We start from the raw sequence: 19,718 nt of genomic DNA on the forward strand, positions 1-19,718 counted from the left end.
AAGAGCTTCAGTAAGTAGCAGTAGATGGATCTGCTCTTGTTCTACTTCTGTTTATTCAGTGTTGTAAGTTTTGAGTCGTTCGTTTGTGTATGACAATAGTTAGTGTTATGCAAAAATGGCTTTAGCCTTCATCTACAAAAATAAAAACTTTGTGAGGTGGCAAAATGTTCATACACATTGTGATAGGTATCTTATTCCAGGCTGCAGTAATTCCTTTTAATCACTGATTAATGTTAAAGTAACACATTACTATTTACAGTAATGCAACATGTTTAAAATGTGTTGTAATTGACAGTATGCACTTGCTGAGGTGCACAGGGTGATGTTGCAGGGCACCATGCTTGCCATTATAGAGGATGGTTGTATGCACCTGTGAGCTAAATTTCATACTTCCCTGTCGCACCAGGGGACTGAAAATATTGCAGAGGTATTTTGATTTCAGTATAATGTTACTATAGTTTTAGTTTAGTCACTGAGTGTGAGTGTGACAATGAACTGGGAATATTTGCATATACCTTCGTTCCCATGTAAATGCAACAGTACATTATTAACACAATCGTATTGGTGGCTGATTCTTTATGTTAATAAAAATTTTGATTACAAACCTGAGTAGTGTAACCTAAAAAAATGGTATGCAATGAATTGTGGAAAGTCATGGTCGCAAATTAATTCACTGATGCATTTTGATACATAATCATAAGACATGGAATGAAAAATATACCACATCAAACTAAGCTGCCTTATGTATCCAGTTTCATGTGGTTTGTTTTTGTATTTAATTCTATGTCTGATATTGTATCGAAGCACATCAATATTTCAATTGCCAAGCAAGATCTTCCACAATACATTGTGCGCTAACCCTGAACAGTTGCCTTCATTGTAAATAGAAGCGCTTCTCTATCAGGTGAAGAAAAGTATAACTATTCTTAGAGTTTTTAAAGTTAATTTTAAAAATGACTGTGTCAAACTACAACAATTTATCAATTTGTTCTCGTGTTTTAATATAACAGTGAAAGTACATGAAGACACTATAGCTTTATAAATGGGTCTGAAGCAATAATTCGAAGTAATTGTTAGCAGGCACAAATTTGAGTATGTCAATGAAATCAAAGTTACATTGATCTTAAATATTTAATCTGCGCTTTCTCATTCTCTTCCCACTTAGAAAGCATCTCTATCACGGTATCTATCAAATACTGTGAGTAATCTAATATTTCTGTTGTATCCTTAGGTGCTACCGACTCTTCATCCACATGTTCAGTTTGAGTATTCTGATCTGTCTTACCAATTCCCTTAACTACTGGCTTAGGAAAAGTAACCGCCTGGTGAGCGCCAGTGTCCTCATAGACGGGAACTAGTTTTCCTGCCTCGGCCTACTGCTGTTTCCTTTAGTTTCATTATAGTTGACTGGCACAGTATTACTTTCCGTACTGTTGTTTACATGCATATTTCTGTTTGGAACAACATTATTATCCCTTGGACGCCATTGTTGGCTCTGATAATTATTTCCCCAGTTCCTACCTCTCTTAGGATGGCGAACACCTACTGTTCTGATGTTTACATTGCCATTTTGCTCGTTCCTAAAATTACTACTATTGTTATTAGCATTTCTGTTATTACGTGCTTGCTCCTCATTGGCAGCAACACGTTCTACACGTTCCAAATACTCAATGAAACGATCCAGATTGTCTCTAGGGGCAGATATAATTCTAGTTTGCCAATACCATGGCAGTTTGGCTTCAAGACCTAGTATAATCATTTCAGGTTTTAGCTTTTCCGCCAAATGTGACAAACGTGAAATCCATGACCTAGCAAACTCTTTAATTGATTCCTTGCCTGCATTGAAGCGTTTTCCACTCCAAAATTCTCTCAATACTTCATTTTGCTTGTTACTAGACCAATACTCATTAATGAAAGCTGTTTTAAACTCCGCTAATGTTTTACACTTCAACATAACATCAGCTGACCAACGCATGGCGTCACCTGCTAAATGGCTTCTAATAAATGAGATTTTCTCTCGTTCAGACCAAGTTGGTGGAATCACATCTTCAAAATCGTTCCAGAAATCTAGCGGGTGGAGATTTTTATCTGGATCAAACCGCAAGAACTGCCGACACCCGATAAAAGCGGCGTTTGCAGCTACAACTTGTTGTATACTACCATTACCAGAAGTTACTGAAGCTACTTTACTCTCAATGTTAGCAATGTTAGTACTTATATTTTCTACTTTCATTTCAACATTGTCTACTCTTTGTACAATATGAGTAGTGTCAGTTTTGATTGCTTCTACTTCTGCTTGACATATGTTTACTTTTATATTAACATCTTTAAATCTATCTGAGCACAGTTCAGACTCCGCCTCGATCTTTTCTGTTAACTTGTGCTCCAGCTTCGCATCTTCTATTTGGAAGTCTTTGCGAACCTCAGCAACTTCGGATTTAACTGTTTTATACATTTCATAAAACTGTTGAGCAACCTTTTTCTTAATATCTTCATGATTGTAATCAATTTTACAATTCAAACTGTCTAGATCCTCTTTCAACTTATTGCAACCAGCCTTGAAGGTATCGTCCATTACCTCCAATCGTTTATTAAAATTAGTTTGACTGGCCACAATCCTGTTATTTACCTCAATTATATTAGATTTCAATTCAGCATTACTGCTTATGACCTGTTCACTTATTTCAGACTTTAATTCAGCATTATTGTATTCTAATTTATTGTCCATTTCCTCAAACCGTTTATTAAAATTTGTTTGACTGGCCACCATTTCAGACTTTAATTCAGCATTGCTGGCAGCTATTGCTTGTAATATAACATTTAAATCAACAGCCCCAGCATCTTTGGGTTGCTCACTAGCTGGCTTTTTATCACACTCAGGTGACAAAAAACTAGCTCCAATACCAGAATCATCAAAATTAAATGAAACTTCTGATTGATTAGTCATATCTAACTTCTCCTTCTTAAACTCTACCATCTCTGATGACTGTTTCATTTTTAATTCACCAGAGAAACTATCATCCAATAAATTTACAATTTCTACTTTCCGCTTTACTACAGGGGTCTCTATTATTGAATCATTGCCCCTTCGCACACTACTGTCAGGAGACAATACTTCATATTTCACTTTAACATTACTACTTTCATGCATATGTACACTCGAACCGTTGTCTGGATTTACAGTTCCCTCAACAGACATAGGTTCTGATTTAAGTTTAACCTCAGTTTCTTTTGGCGGTTCCATCGCCGACAGTCTTTTAGTGCTGGTTAGTAAAAATTTTAACAGCTTTTCACTTAACTTAATTCCTTCTGCACGACGTATGGCGTTGCCGGCGCGGCGTACCAGGATTCCTGATGCGACGTGGCACGTTGAACTGCAGACGGCTCTCCGACGGCTGTTGTGTGTTTGCGTGGCCCGCAATTGCAGGCGCTGCGCCGGCTGCTCCAGCGGACGACTGCGGTGCGGCGAGACTGGCTTCTCGCGATGCCGGCAGCACCGCTAGACTCAGTGCCAGTGTCGTCAATCCAGATGCGTTGTTAATCCAATTGCGTCGTCCACATGCACACGTAACACATTCACTGTTCTATACTCATTTGCGTGTCGCATTTCACTCGCGAATCCGAATAGTTAAAAATCACTTTCACTTAGTTGATTTCCCGGCTGATGCACCATATGTGGGGCGGCGGATAAGTTTTGTAAAAAGAAATCAATCTGCTGATTGCTGTATAAATGCTTGCATGTTGAATCAGTTTCTGGCTATTAGAATGTTGTTAATGCTGTCTTTCGCCGTTCTCAACACTGGCTCTCTATTTACTTTTTGGCACCCAGAAAGTGATTTAATAAAACATGGAACCAGTAATTAGAGATCCTAGTGCCCACTTTATCTGAGAATGTTATTATAGATGCAGCTTACAGCTCTGAGGAATTAGGAGATTGTCCGGGATTTCTAATCAAAAACGGTTTTCCAAAATAGTTGAGTATATTCTGAAATTCACTGATAAAAAAACTCAAGTATCCCTACAACCTAACTAACAGAGCAGTTCAGAGTCTAATGCGCTGGTGCAACTATAAATGTCCGAATTAAATGTTAAAAAGAATGCTCGCCATAATTTGATGAGATTATTTCATCAAACGCCACGCTAAATATTTGGTAGAATGTCTGTCCCGCGACGGCACGTGAAAATACGACAATACGCAAACTGAAGCTAGATAATGAAAATCATTCCAGAATTAACACTTCACATGAAATGTTTTCATGGTTCCGCGTATCTCTAGTAACTTAATACGGCACCCGAGGCTGTTTGTAGCAGTGACACTGATGCGACGCGGCTCCCGACACAGATGGCGTGTCATTCAGCGTCTGGAGAGAACTGGGGCCTTTCTTCCTCGCGCAGCATTCTTATATATAAAGCCGCGGTGCGGACGGCTAAGGGAACGCCTGATCTTTTCGGCTCTCCCGACTAGCCGCTGGGCTAGTAACGCACCACTTCAAGTTACATAATAATTTATAGCTTCTTTTGCTGATGTCCGAAGAAGCTCTTAATTTAAACGTGCATTCAGCACGCAGGTAAGTATTGATAATAAAATTTTGACGTGGCTAAGTTAAATATTTTGGGCGAGAGAATTAATTAAATTACACTGCACGCAGTAGATGAGCTCTGAACTGGCCCTTTTGAGATCCGCTATCGCTATAATTTTATAGGTATTCAAAAGAAACTTTTCACATCTTCATAGTCATAGCGGACCTCCAACCTATTTAAATCTAAACATCCTAGCCTTATTTATTAACCTACTTAATCTATCTTGTTTCCTTCAGTTTTGAGACGAAAACCAGAAAATCATGAATTTCCACTAAAGTCTTAATTTGTGAAATCCAAAGTACTGTTTTTATTAAATCATTATGAAAGACGAATCTAAATATAAATTTTGAAGTCTCTAGCTCTTTTCTGTTGCGCCAATGATTTTTTTAGAAAAACGTCCAAATTTCGAAAATGACTGAAGTTATCGAACTGATATTTACCACACATTAATTTAGTATTATTCCTGACATGCTAGAAAAGTTTTAGGTCATTTGCTTGACTTTTAAGGTATTGCGCAACATTTATGACGTCAGAGCTAGTTACAGCAGACTGGCTGGCACACAATGGAAACTGATGTGAATTTACTACAGCGTGAGTAGGCTGCTTCCCTACAGAATGTATTGTATAAATCCACATCTGCCCCTGAATGCATTCAGCATTTCATCTACTGTAACTAGTTCTGATAAACTATAATGTTTCTTGCAGTTCTCATTGAACTGATCTATCAAGAATCGGACAGCAGCTAATTTGTCTGTTTCCTTCCGATGAGCTCTTTTCTGACATCATCAAATCTCAGAAACGTCAGCAAGAAATAGAAACGGTTTATGCCCATTGAAAGTCTGAAGTACTCCACTCCAGTACCATCTGCAGCCCAGATATCTAATAAATTTGTGTGTGATGTTCATAGCACACCCGCCAAGAAAAGGAGTCCTAAACAAGCTTTGATTTCTGTAATGTTAGTGTCTGCAGCATCTCTTTCTCTGGAATATTTAGAATGGATGGTAGCAATGTAAATATTAGTGCAGCGAACAATTTTTCCTAAATGTCATCTGTGAAGAAAAGTCGTAAACAATCAATTGGACGCTTGGCATTTTTTGCTTTGCCTATGACTCCCGGTAAATGCTAGACAATATTATGTTGAGGTCTTCTTACTCTTCTGTTTTGGATTAGAGATCGATGGCTCAGTTGCATACCGTCTTTCCCAAAATACAAGTAAAATTTTTCGATAGAATCACTTTCGTCCAGCGACTGTTCACTATCTGAATAGTGACCACTTTCGAATATTGACTCCAGATCACTACATTCTTCATTACCAAGCTCTTTGTCAAACCACTGCAAAACCTGATCGTCATTCACCGTTCTTCTGAAGAAAAAAGTGTATAACTAATTTCACTAATCGGTGTTGGTCAATGAAAAGGCTCATAATTGTATGACAGTTTGGATAATAAATAAATAAAAAAGTTTCTAAACGTAACTGTCTATGTTATTATAAAGGAAGAAACCTCATTACCTGAAATACATCCTAAAAGAACCACACCACACGAATGGACACACGCGGACTGACACTTCGCACTTCATGAGACTGCTGCTTCTGGCAATAATGACTAACTTAAATTGTTGCCAATAATTCGCAACAGAAGGAGCGGAAGGTAGAAAAAGCCGCTAATGGAAATCTTGAATTTATAAGTGATTGTTGATGGAAAGATAAAACTGCAGACTCACAGTCCACAGTGCGTGTAATGGAGGGATAAAGACTAGTATGGTTTCGCAGCCGTTATCATGCTGGAATTTGAATTTAGAGCGCATTTTCTAGTGGTGGTAGGCCAATAATAATAAATAATAATAATAAATAATAATAAATGATAATGAATGATAATGAATAATAATAAAGAAAAGTGAGGTTTTGCATGCATTATCTTGTTGGAATTTGAATTTGGAGCCGATTTCTTCTCGAGGCTTAGGTTAGTGGACATAGCACAATTGACCTATTTTTCCGCAAAAATTCAACCTTCCCGCCATTTCTTCTGGAGGCTTACGCTAGTGGATGTAGCCCAATTGACCTATTTTCCCGTCAAAAGCCGCCATCTTGGTTGTCATTCGCTGTTGCCAAGTCTACATGCTGCCATCTTGGATGACATCAGCGCCGCCATCTTGAATAAATTTGGCAACAATGCAATGTGTTGTAACACGAAGGTTGTCCCACTACTGACCAGATGTGGCATAAATTCAAAGAAATAGTATCGGCAGCAACTGGGACGTTTATACCAAATAAACTAACAAGTGACGGAGATGGAACACTGTTGGAACACTGTTGCAGACACAACGAAACAAACATGCCAAGTTTAAACAGACGCCAAATCCCCAAGTTGGCGATCCTTTACAGAAGCTGGAAACTTAATGCGGAGTTCTATGCGAGACGCCTATAACAGTTTCCACAACGAAACTTTGTCTCGAAACCTGGCAGTAAATCCAAAGAGATTCTCGTCGTATGTGAAGTACGTTAGCGGCAAGAAACAATCAATGCCTTGTCTACGCGATAACAATGGAGATACTATCGATGACAGTGCTACCAAAGCAGATTTACTTAACACAGCCTTCAGAAATGCCTTCACAAAAGAAAACGAAGTAAATATTCCAGAATTCGAATCGTGAACAGCTGCCAACATGAGTAACATAGAAGAAAATAACCTCGGAGTAGTGAAGCAACTCAAATCACTTAATAAAAGCAAGTCTTGTGGTCCAGACTGTATACCAATTAGGTTCCTTTCAGAGTATGCTGATGCGTTAGCTCCATACTTAACAATCATATAAAACCGTTCGCTCGACGAAAGATCTGTACCCAAAGACTGGAAAGTTGCATTGGTGAGACCAATATTCAAGAAAGATGGTTGGAATAATCCACTAAATTACAGGCCCATATCGTTAACGTCGATATGCAGCAGTATTTTAGAACATATATTGTGTTCGAACATTATGAATTACCTTGAAGGAAACGGTCTATTAACACACAGTCAACATGGGTTTAGAAAACATCGTTCCTGTTAAACACAACTAGCTCTTTATTCACATGAAGTGCTGAGTGCTATTGACAAGGGATTTCAGATCGATTCCTTATTCCTGGATTTCCGGAAGGCTTTTGACACTGTACCACACAAGCGGTTAGTAGTAAAATTGCGTGCTTATGGAATATCGTCTCAGTTATTTGACTGCATTTGCGATTTCCTGTCAGAGAGGTCACAGCCCACAGTAACTGACGGAAAGTCATCGAGTAAAACAGAAGTGATTTCAGGTGTACCCCAAGGTAGTGTTATAGGCCCTTTGCTGTTCCTTATCTATATAAACGAGATGGGAGACAATTTGAGCAGCCGTCTTCAGTTGTTTGCAGATGATGCTGTCGTTTATCGACTAATAAAGTCATCAGAAGATCAAAACAAACTGCAAAACGATTTAGAAAAAATATGTGAATGGTGCGAAAAGTGGCAGTTGACCTTAAATAACGAAAAATGTGAGGTTATCCACATGAGTACTAAAAAGAAACTTACACTATAAATCAGTCTAATTTAAAAGCCGTAAATTCAACTAAATACATAGCTATTACAATTACAAACAACTTAAATGGGAAAGAACATATAGAAAATGTTGTGGGAAAGACTAACCAAAACCTGCGTTTTATTGGCAGTACACATAGAAAATTTAACAGACTACTAAGGAGACTGCCTACACTATGCTTGTCCGTCCTCTTTCAGAATACTGCTGGGTGGTGTGGGATCCTTACCGGGTAGGACTGATGGAGTACATCGAAAAAGTTCAAGGAAAGGCAGCACGTTTTGTATTATCGCGAAATATGGGACAGAGTGTCACAGAAATGATACGGGATTTGGGCTGGAAATTATTAAAAGAAAGGCGTTTTTCGTTGCAACGGAATCTTCTCACGAATTTCCAATCACCAAGATCCTCCTCCGAATGCAAAAATATTTTGTTGAAACCGACCTACATCGGGTGGAACGATCACCACTATAAAATAAGGGAAATCCGATCTTGTACGGAAAGATATAGTGTTCATTCTTTCCACTCGTTATACTAGATTGGAATAATAGAGGATTGTGAAGGTGGTTCAATGAACCCTCTGCCAGGCACTTAAATGTGATTTGTAGAGTATCCATGTCGATGTAGATGTAGTTTACATTTACGAGCACTACACTGAGCTCTTCAGAGAGAAATGTAAGTAACATAGGCAAGACAGGTTCTGTTCAACCCTACTCAATCACTGTTATGCTGTATAGCGTGACAGATGTGTTGTGTCTGAAGCAGAAAGTTTCTCTCCATGTCCTTCTGTTTTCTACTGCTATCTTCATTTCCACATAGTTTGTACTTTAGCTTACAGGTGTTGTGTACTTTTGGTATAGCCTAACAAGAGCTTCAGTAAGTAGCAGTAGATGGATCTGCTCTTGTCCTACTTCTGTTTATTCAGTGTTGTAAGTTTTGAGTCGTTCGTTTGTGTATGACAATAGTTAGTGTTATGCAAAAATGGCTTTAGCCTTCATCTACAAAAATAAAAACTTTGTGAGGTGGCAAAATGTTCATACACATTGTGATAGGTATCTTATTCCAGGCTGCAGTAATTCCTTTTAATCACTGATTAATGTTAAAGTAACACATTACTATTTACAGTAATGCAACATGTTTAAAATGTGTTGTAATTGACAGTATGCACTTGCTGAGGTGCACAGGGTGATGTTGCAGGGCACCATGCTTGCCATTATAGAGGATGGTTGTATGCACCTGTGAGCTAAATTTCATACTTCCCTGTCGCACCAGGGGACTGAAAATATTGCAGAGGTATTTTGATTTCAGTATAATGTTACTATAGTTTTAGTTTAGTCACTGAGTGTAAGTGTGACAATGAACTGGGAATATTTGCATATACCTTCGTTCCCATGTAAATGCAACAGTACATTATTAACACAATCGTATTGGTGACTGATTCTTTATGTTAATAAAAATTTTGATTACAAACCTGAGTAGTGTAACCTAAAAAAATGGTATGCAATGAATTGTGGAAAGTCATGGTCGCAAATTAATTCACTGATGCATTTTGATACATAATCATAAGACATGGAATGAAAAATATACCACATCAAACTAAGCTGCCTTATGTATCCAGTTTCATGTGGTTTGTTTTTGTATTTAATTCTATGTCTGATATTGTATCGAAGCACATCAATATTTCAATTGCCAAGCAAGATCTTCCACAATACATTGTGTGCTAACCCTGAACAGTTGCCTTCATTGTAAATAGAAGCGCTTCTCTATCAGGTGAAGAAAAGTATAACTATTCTTAGAGTTTTTAAAGTTAATTTTAAAAATGACTGTGTCAAACTACAACAATTTATCAATTTGTTCTCGTGTTTTAATATAACAGTGAAAGTACATGAAGACACTATAGCTTTATAAATGGGTCTGAAGCAATAATTCGAAGTAATTGTTAGCAGGCACAAATTTGAGTATGTCAATGAAATCAAAGTTACATTGATCTTAAATATTTAATCTGAGAAGGATCTATTGGTCAATGATATACACACACAGAGAGAGAAGGCTAATTAATGTTGACAGCAGAAGGATTCATAATAACATTGCAAAAAAGGATTAAGGAGTCACTTTTTCAAAACCTCATTATTTCCCCCGAGTACGACAGGGAAGTATGAAATTTGGCTCACAGGTGTATTGAATCCTCCTCTATAATAGCAAGCATGGTGCCCTGCAACATCACCCTGCAACTCGACCAAATTTCAAACAGCAAGACAGAGTTCAGAAGATCAAGTGAGGTGTAAGGTGTATTAGTGATGTCACATTGGCATGAAATTTCACCACAGTTCTACCCAACATCACCGTCGACATGTCACTCGATGGATAGGGGTCCTCATACCTCCTCTTACCCATGTCTCACCTTCCTCTTGACACCTCTGCAATGGAGGTCAGACCTGCAAAACTCAGCATTAAAATCCCACCATTTTCTTAGGGGTTGTCAAACACATGAGTAATCCAGGGAGCAGATAAGTAACAGACATCCAAGGGAGGTAACTAAGTCTGCCAGGGAAACTGAAGCATTGAACAATATGTAAAAATTTACAACAGTTAAAACAGAAGAAAATTATTATACTACATACAAAGTATGATAATCACTCATACATTAAAAAATATAGTTACAAAATGAAATCATCTTGAGAAGTAATAAAAAGGAAAAGAAATGTCAACTTTATTGTGAAAAGTGAAGGCAAGACTGCTTAAGACCCACTGCTGATAGTCAGGAAATCCCACAAACACTTGATTCAAACTAAATCTCATTCTAATTTGAGAGTTAATACCCTATGAATGACAATACGATGTTTCTCCATCCCGTCAGTATATTAAATGTATGAAACTTATAGATATATATAAAAAGTAATTTAGGAATGATGGGGTTCCAGACAACCTAAGAAAATACAGTGAAAGACACATACCTTCCAACTGTCTTATATCATTAATGCATCATTTAGCACAGGAGCCTTCCAAAAAAACTAAAAAATCAATAATGTCAAGCCAATTTACAACATAGACTATATCAGACTATATCAAAGATCCTTGTTTTTAAGAACAAATAGGAACGTTTATGTATCAAATGCTCTCATTTTTTAAAAAACGAATGGTGATTAATGGAAAAGTAGTTTTAAATAGGTCAATTCACACAGCTGTCTATAACTTTTTAAATTTGGTTATTAATTCTTCTTCTTCTTCTTCTTTTGTTTCATCCTCTTTGGGGTACGCTGAATCAACCATTTCTTTGTGCGTTGTTCTTTTCTTAGGACCCAGTATTTCTTCATTCTTTCTGATCTTCTTTTCCTCTCTTCTTCTGAGATGAAAGGTTTGGACTTTTGTGTAGATTTGTCTTGTAGATTTGTTATTAATTCAGTATACAACAATGAATTAAATTGTGGCCTGTGTCAGATCTGTTGAAGGAATTTGATGTCACTAACCACAATTAACTGCTCAGAAAGAATATTGCTGTGGGATTCGTGGAGTAGCAGATGACTCATTCACATACCATCTGTACAAGTACAGCATACACATAGAGTTTCGTTATCAGCATACTGGAGAGTTTGTAGCTTCATTTTTCCACATATAAGCTATATTTTGTAACATATATATCCTACAACAGTAATCAATGTAATATATCTTAAGAGATAATAGAGAGCAAAGTACATGTAACTAAACCACAACAAATGATCTTTGTTATTGGTCTATAAAAAAAATAATAATGGAGTTGGTTTAAAAATGTGTCTTTTTACTGAATTAATGTTACTCTTGCTGTCAGTACAATGATTTTTGAATAAATATAATATATGTAATTCCTTATAAATGGTATCGAATCGTAATTTTAAACAAGTCATTGCTGACCGCCATTTTGTTGACTTTTCTTAGTACTTCTAAGATACAGCTTGCAAAATTTTGTGAAAGAAAAGTGTGACTGCTTTTCAGGTTCAAATGGTTTAAATGGCTCTGAGCAATATGCGACTCAACTTCTGAGGTCATCAGTCGCCTAGAACTTAGAACTAATTAAACCTAACTAACTGAAGGACATCACACACATCCATGCCCGAGGCAGGATTCGAACCTGCGACAGCAGCGGTCGCCCGGCTCCAGACTGTAGCGCCCAGAACCGCACGGCCACTCCGGCAGGCCTGATTTCAGGTTAAATTCATTTCTGCAGTTTATCATTTTGCAGTTGTATGTGTACACAATTTCAAAACGAATAGATACCACTCAGATGATGACGCTAGCTATGAATATGAATATCACTAAATAAAGACATTATTAAAATAATTAAAAGCATATGCAAGCCATTGCACATTGGATTCTAGCAAAAGCTGAATGGAACATTACTTTTTATCTATTTTTGGCTAACTACCTCAACGTGAATATCATTTAGAAAAGGGTGGGAACTACAGATGTTGTAGCATAGAAGACAAACAACAGAAGTCGTATAGAGGATACATCATCGTTTGCCAGTGACATCAGTCTGTTTGTTAAAGAAATGAACAAAAGTGAGAAAGACTCACAGTGGAAACAGCTGACATGAACAGATGATCTTGGAATAAAAGAATGGTTATGAACAGTAAAAAACAGTTTTAATAGACTTCAGTCATAAAACGAACAAACTAGGAACCAACCTAATAGTAGAACATCAACAGCATAAGGCAGAACTAACGCCCATACTAACTTTTTAGAAATACAACTGAATTAACGTTTAATATCGAAGAATCATACAAAATTGTTAAACAAAAAATAAGTCTGTATTGTTATCTTGTAAGTACATTTATAGATTCATGTGATATTGTATCAATGTTATGTGTCTATTTTCGATTCATTCATAGGATATGAAAATATATCAGTGTTTTGGGTGAGACTAGTCTGGCTAAGCTCCCATATATATTTCAAAAGAGAGCAACTAGAATAATGAAAGGGACGAAACATAGAGAATCATGTAAGCATTTTTTCAAGCAATTTGGAATCATGGCCATTTGCCTGTGTTTATGAAAGTACTTTTTCCTGAATGCACACAAGGAATTCTCTGAGTTTAACAGTCAAGTCTGCAGATACAAACAGAGACTATTTTTGTAGAAAAACAAACACAAAAGCCATGAGTAAAAATGTGCTTATTTTCAGGTACAAATTCTGTTTAATGCATTATTTGAGGAAGTAAATAGAATATCAGAACTCCAGATACTTAAAAACGAAGTAAAATTGTTCATTCATATCTGATTCTATGGTATTCACGAGTACACGTATCATCAGCATCAAATGTGTCTTGTTTCCATCGTTAAAGTGAAATGAAGTGCTTATGTTAAAAAATAAATGTATTTGCACAAACATAATAAAACATAATTTTGTGTGCTTCATGTTATGCACAAGAATATTTTACATATAACTGTGAATTTTTTTATATGTTGTTATCTATGGCAAATGATACATATTTTGGAAGCCTTAATAAATTGGAGTAAACTAATCCTGCAGAATATGATTCCAAAGTTGTTAGCAACTTAATATTTAAAAGTGATAATGTATACTTTTAATGAAGCGTATCCTACACATTACAAGAATGATTGCAAGCATAAATCCCCTACTAAAACTAAAATCTATGGAATTGATATATAGCCCAAATAAATAAGTATCTTGTGCAATGATAGATCATGTAACTGTAGTGCTTATAATGAAATGTACACAACATTAAGAATGCATCATGAATGGGAAATCAATTTAGCTAACTGGAAAGCAGATCATTAGCGCATTCTTAATTGACCAAACATATGTAATGCAGTATGAGAGGTCACTAAAACAAAGATAAACTGTCAAAAGAAAACCAGTTCTATTTTGATGCCAAAGGATGTATTAAACAGACATTTTTTCATCATTTTCTAAGAAATCAACTTAGAGGAAGATTTGAACAAATCTGAAGCACAACTGCCAAATATGGACAATTATACAAATGGTAGTTTTAGATGGACTAATGTAAGTCATGGACAAGTCAATGACTCGATAGACAAATAAGTGGTATATAGTTTAAGGCAAGTGAACTGCAGGTAAATGACACAAAAGTTGAAGACATGTTGTTCAGTCCAATTAAATGTGTTGAAACTGGAAAACAATTCAGTAAAATTTCTTGGTTTTCATACTGAGGATACTCATACAAACTATACAAGACTCTCTTCGGTAGCATACCTGTTGCACAGATGTAGAGGCCATATTAGTAAAATGCTCTGCTATATACATACATTGTATTTGTCCATTCACTTATGACCCTTGTAATTTTTCTGTAGGGAACTTCCATTGGTGCAAAAATAATATTTAAATTCCAAAAAAATCTGTTACATTTACTACAGATCTTGCACCTAAAGAAACTTACATGAATTACTGTAAGGAACTTAATATTATGGCAGTACGAAGTTTACATTTCTACACATTAGTCACCCATCCCAGGTATGGACATGAGGCACTATATCTATGGGTGGATGACTTGTCTGGCATAATGGTAATGAATAATATACTTAAAATTTCCTTGTTAATCAGTCTACCTAATAGTGAAAATTATATCAAGGTATCTTTAGTAATTTTTGATATTAGCCTTCACATATGTACAGAAAAATGCTATATGGGGGTTTAATCCATAATATTTATTGATACAGTTGCTTGGTCTATTCGAAGAAAAATATCAATTTAATCTTCAGGTGGTAGTACGTAAACATGGCGCAAGACATCCACACACAATTGATATGAATTGTTGTTGTGAACCTCTGGCACGGACCATACACGTCTGAATGTTGAGTTCATGAAGATAAGCAATTAATTCTACATTAACTGTAAATTAAATTAATATTACACCATAAGGAAGTTAATTATAGCCTATTTCACATTATCTATTGAAGGTTCCCTCGTTTCAAAGTATTTCTCGAAAAAAAAAAAAAAAAACAGAAAAGTAACTTAAGGGCTTGTTTTGTGTGCTTCAGATGTAGGTTTACATACCAATTTAAGACGTTTGCGTAAATATAAAATGAAGAATTTAGGTTGTTTTCGTTACACATATATTTAGTTGTGCCACATCTACTCAGGGAATTAAAGGTTCTATCTTTTTTTCTGTTCAAAACCCGTGAAGTCCAAGTAGTGCATACACAATCCTAGGCCTAATTTTGTGGGTATATAAGTTTTGAGTTTTAACGTTATTTTAAGGATATTAAGTTACTTTAGTAATTGTATACACATATATTAGTGTTACACATAACTTTAGTGACTCTTATGATCTGTACTTAATCGAATACTACTGTTATTGTCTAGCTAATTTTGTAAAAATATTGTAAACAACCACAAGCGAGAAGTGTTTGAGCTGCCATAGAGAAGTTAGTTCTGGTGTTCTCTGCAGCTGTTATGACAGATGGTTACACTGGGTGGGGCAGGTGAATGTAGTGCCATGGGAATTGGGGAGGTAAATGAGTCTCTTCCATGGTATTGCAGAGTATGTTAAAGGGATAGGATAATAGCTGAACAGGACAGGAAGATTAACGCTCTTAATGCAGAAATGGATAGTGCTAGGGGAATTGATGAGATTAAGAGGAGAGAAGGATGAAGAAAGAAGAGATGTGGTAGCAAGGAACAGATTTACCTTGCTACTTCAGTTAACTAAGGAAGATGCTCAGGTAAACGTAAGTGTAGTTAACTCTCAACATACAAAAGTAGGAGGACAGTTCTGTTGTTAGGTAGTAACTACGAAAGAGATCTTGCAGAAAAAATTAGGTGAAATGTACCATGTCACAAGTTTTTTCAGGCCCAGTGCTGAACGATAGAGGATGTAGGATTATTGTGCAAAGCAGAGTCATGTTGTTATAGTGGGTGGAGCAGGAAACAGTATTGATATGGATCAGAGCTATAATATTGATTGTGACCTGGTAAAAATAGCATCTCCAACGAACAATACAAATATTGGCTTGGTTTCTTCTTTCATGCAGTATGATCGGCCCCAACTGAACAGCTCTTTCAGGAGGGTCATAAAAAACCAGTGAAAAATAATTTTAATATCTCATAAGATTCTCATAAAAGCACAGCGAAAAGTAATGTTACTATATTGCATAAGTATATCAGGGGACTAAAAAGTAGATGAGCTTGTTTGTTTAGAAGATTTAGAAACTGGGAGTGGAATGTATGTACGCGCCTGTCTGAACATAATGTAGTCACAGCTATGGAAAAGGTTAAAATGTAGGTGGATATAAACTTTCAGAACATGAAAGTAGAGACACTACAGACAGAGTAGGAGTTGCCATAATGTTAAAATTTATCATAATGTGAAAAATTTTAAAACTAAAAAAATTTGTGTAGGGCAACATACAGAAACATGCATGTGAGCTTAAACTAAATAATGATACTTCTATAATTGTAGCTGTGTATATATCTCCATTGAGAAATTTTTGGCCATTTATGAAAACTTAGTTTCTTTCTTGTGTCATCTGTGAGACAGTGGGAAGCAAATTATCGTTTGTGGGGATTTCAATGTAGATTTTCTGAAAGAGCCTGATGGAAAGCTTGACCTTGAAGTATTACTTGGTTCTTTCAATTCTATGTCAGCTATTCATTATCCTACTTGTGCTGTACAGGAAAGCAGCACACTGGTAGACAATGTTTTCATACATCAAGGTAAATATAATCAAATAAAATTTTTTTCTTTTAAGAATGGTCCATCTAGTCATGATGCACAGCTTATTACAGTATATGGCATAGCTCCATACGGTAATGCAAAACAGTCCCCCAAAATAATGCATTCAATTAATGATTTAACAATTGCAAATTTTAGGGAAACCTTTCAATAGGAAATTGATGCTGATTTAAAATTTAACCTGTTTCATGATATCTCTAAGAAAACAGTGAAACATAGTTGTAAGAAACCATCTAAAACACCATGGCTCAATAAAGGGATAAAAATATCTTGTAAACAAAAAAGGGAAATGTACCTTACAGCTAGAGGAAGCAATGCTCCAGAAACAGTCAAACATTAGAGAAACTACTGCACTATATTAAGAAAAGCTATTAAAAAGTCCAGAAGTATGTGTATTATATCTAAGATTAACACCACTGATAATAACCATTTCTCGAAATTTGGTAGAAAATCCGAAGAAATTCCGGTCGTATGTAAAGTACACTAGCGGCAAGACGCAGTCAATACCTTCGCTGTGCAGTGCCGATGGTACTGTTACCGATGACTGTGCCGCTAAAGCGGAGTTACTGAACGCAGTTTTCCGAAATTCATTCACCAGGGAAGACGAATGGAATATTCCAGAATTTGAAACACAAACAGCTGCTAGCATGAGTTTCTTAGAAGTAGATAGCTTAGGGGTTGTGAAGCAACTCAAATCGCTTGATACGGGCAAGTCTTCAGGTCCAGATTGTATACCGATTAGGTTCCTTTCAGATTACGCTGATACAATAGCTCCCTACTTAGCAATCATATACAACCGCTCGCTCACCAATAGATCTGTAGCTACAGATTGGAAAATTGCGCAGGTCGCACCAGTGTTTAAGAAGGGTAATAGGAGTAATCCATCGAACTACAGACCTATATCATTGACGTCGGTTTGCAGTAGGGTTTTGGAGCATATACTGTATTCAAACATTATGGATCACCTCGAAGGGAACGATCTATTGATACGTAATCAGCATGGTTTCAGAAAACATCGTTCTTGTGCAACTCAGCTAGCTCTTTATTCGCACGAAGTAATGGTCGCTATCGACAGGGGATCTCAAGTTGATTCCGTATTTCTAGATTTCTGGAAAGCTTTTGACACCGTTCCTCACAAGCGACTTCTAATCAAGCTGCGGACCTATGGGGTATCATCTCAGTTGTGCTACTGGATTCGTGATTTCTTGTCAGGAAGGTCGCAGTTCGTAGTAATAGACGGCAAATCATCGAGTAAAACTGAAGTGATATCAGGTGTTCCCCAGGAAGCGTCCTGGGACCTCTGCTGTTCCTGATCTATATAAATGACCTGGGTGACAATCTGAGCAGTTCTCTTAGGTTGTTCGCAGATGATGCTGTAATTTACTGTCTAGTAAGGTCATCCGAAGACCAGTATCAGTTGCAAAGCGATTTAGAAAAGATTGCTATATGGTGGGGCAGGTGGCAGTTGACGCTAAATAACGAAAAGTGTGAGGTGATCCACATGATTTCCAAAAGAAATCCGTTGGAATTCGATTACTCGATAAATAGTACAATTCTCAAGGCTGTCAATTCAACTAAGTGCCTGGGTGTTAAAATCATGAACAACTTCAGTTGGAAAGACGACATAGATAATATTGTGGGGAAGGCGAGCCAAAGGTTGCGTTTCATTGGCAGGACACTTAGAAGATGAAACAAGTACACTAAAGAGACAGCTTACACTACACTCGTTCGTCCTCTGTTAGAATATTGCTGCGTGGTGTGGGATCCTTACCAGGTGGGATTGATGGAGGACATCGAAAGGGTGCAAAAAAGGGCAGCTCGTTTTGTATTATCACGTAATAGGGGAGAGAGTGTGGCAGATATGATATGCGAGTTGGGATGGAAGTCATTAAAGCAAAGACGTTTTTCGTCGCAGCGAGATCTATTTACGAAATTTCAGTCACCAACTTTCTCTTCCGAATGCGAAAATATTTTGTTGAGCTCAACCTACATAGGTAGGAATGATCATCGAAATAAAATAAGAGAAATCAGAGCTCGAACAGAAAGGTTTAGGTGTTCGTTTATCCCGCGCGCTGTTCGGGAGTGGAATGGTAGAGAGATAGTGTGATTGTGGTTCGATGAACCCTCTGCCAAGCACTTAAATGTGAATTGCAGAGTAGTCATGTAGATGTAGATGTAGAAAACAATTCGGAATATTGTTACAAGGGAAACAGGCCTACGAAGAGCACAGGAAGACTGTATTTCTATCAAACCCAATGAAAAGCTAGTTAACGAAAAATTCAGAAGTAGAAAATATTTTTAATAATCATTTTTAAGTGTTGTAGAGAAAATAGAATCGAGCTATTGATTAGAAACTGCAAGGCTTTATATGGTAGATGCAATAGCTATACAATTTGACAAAACTGAAATTCAACCCACCTCTCTTACTGAAATTAGGAAAATAATAAATTCACTCAAAAGTAAAAGCTTGCATGGAATTGATGGCATCTCCAACATAGCACTAAAGCTTGTTCCCAACAGATAAGTAGGATTCTCAGCCACATATGTAGTAGGTTACTGAAACAGGGCATTATTCCATATAGACTGAAATGTACTGCAGTTCAACTATCAAATAAAAAACGGGCTAGGTCTGATGCTAATAACTACAGACCATTGTCACTTCTGACAGCTTTATCCAAAACTCTTGAAAAAGTGATGTATTCAAGAGTAGCTTCACATTTTTGTAAAAATGAAGTACCAACAAAATGTCAAATTGGTTCTCAGAAAGGCTACTCAATAGAAAATTCTACATATGCTATCAGTGATCAAATATTAAATACTCTGAATAGCTGAACATCGCCCATAAACTTATGAAATTTGTTATTAATAACCCAGCCCAATTAAAAAATAATAGCGAAATGCA

This window comes from Schistocerca piceifrons, chromosome 8 (genome assembly GCF_021461385.2).
Source record: "Schistocerca piceifrons isolate TAMUIC-IGC-003096 chromosome 8, iqSchPice1.1, whole genome shotgun sequence".
Lineage (NCBI taxonomy): Eukaryota > Metazoa > Arthropoda > Insecta > Orthoptera > Acrididae > Schistocerca > Schistocerca piceifrons.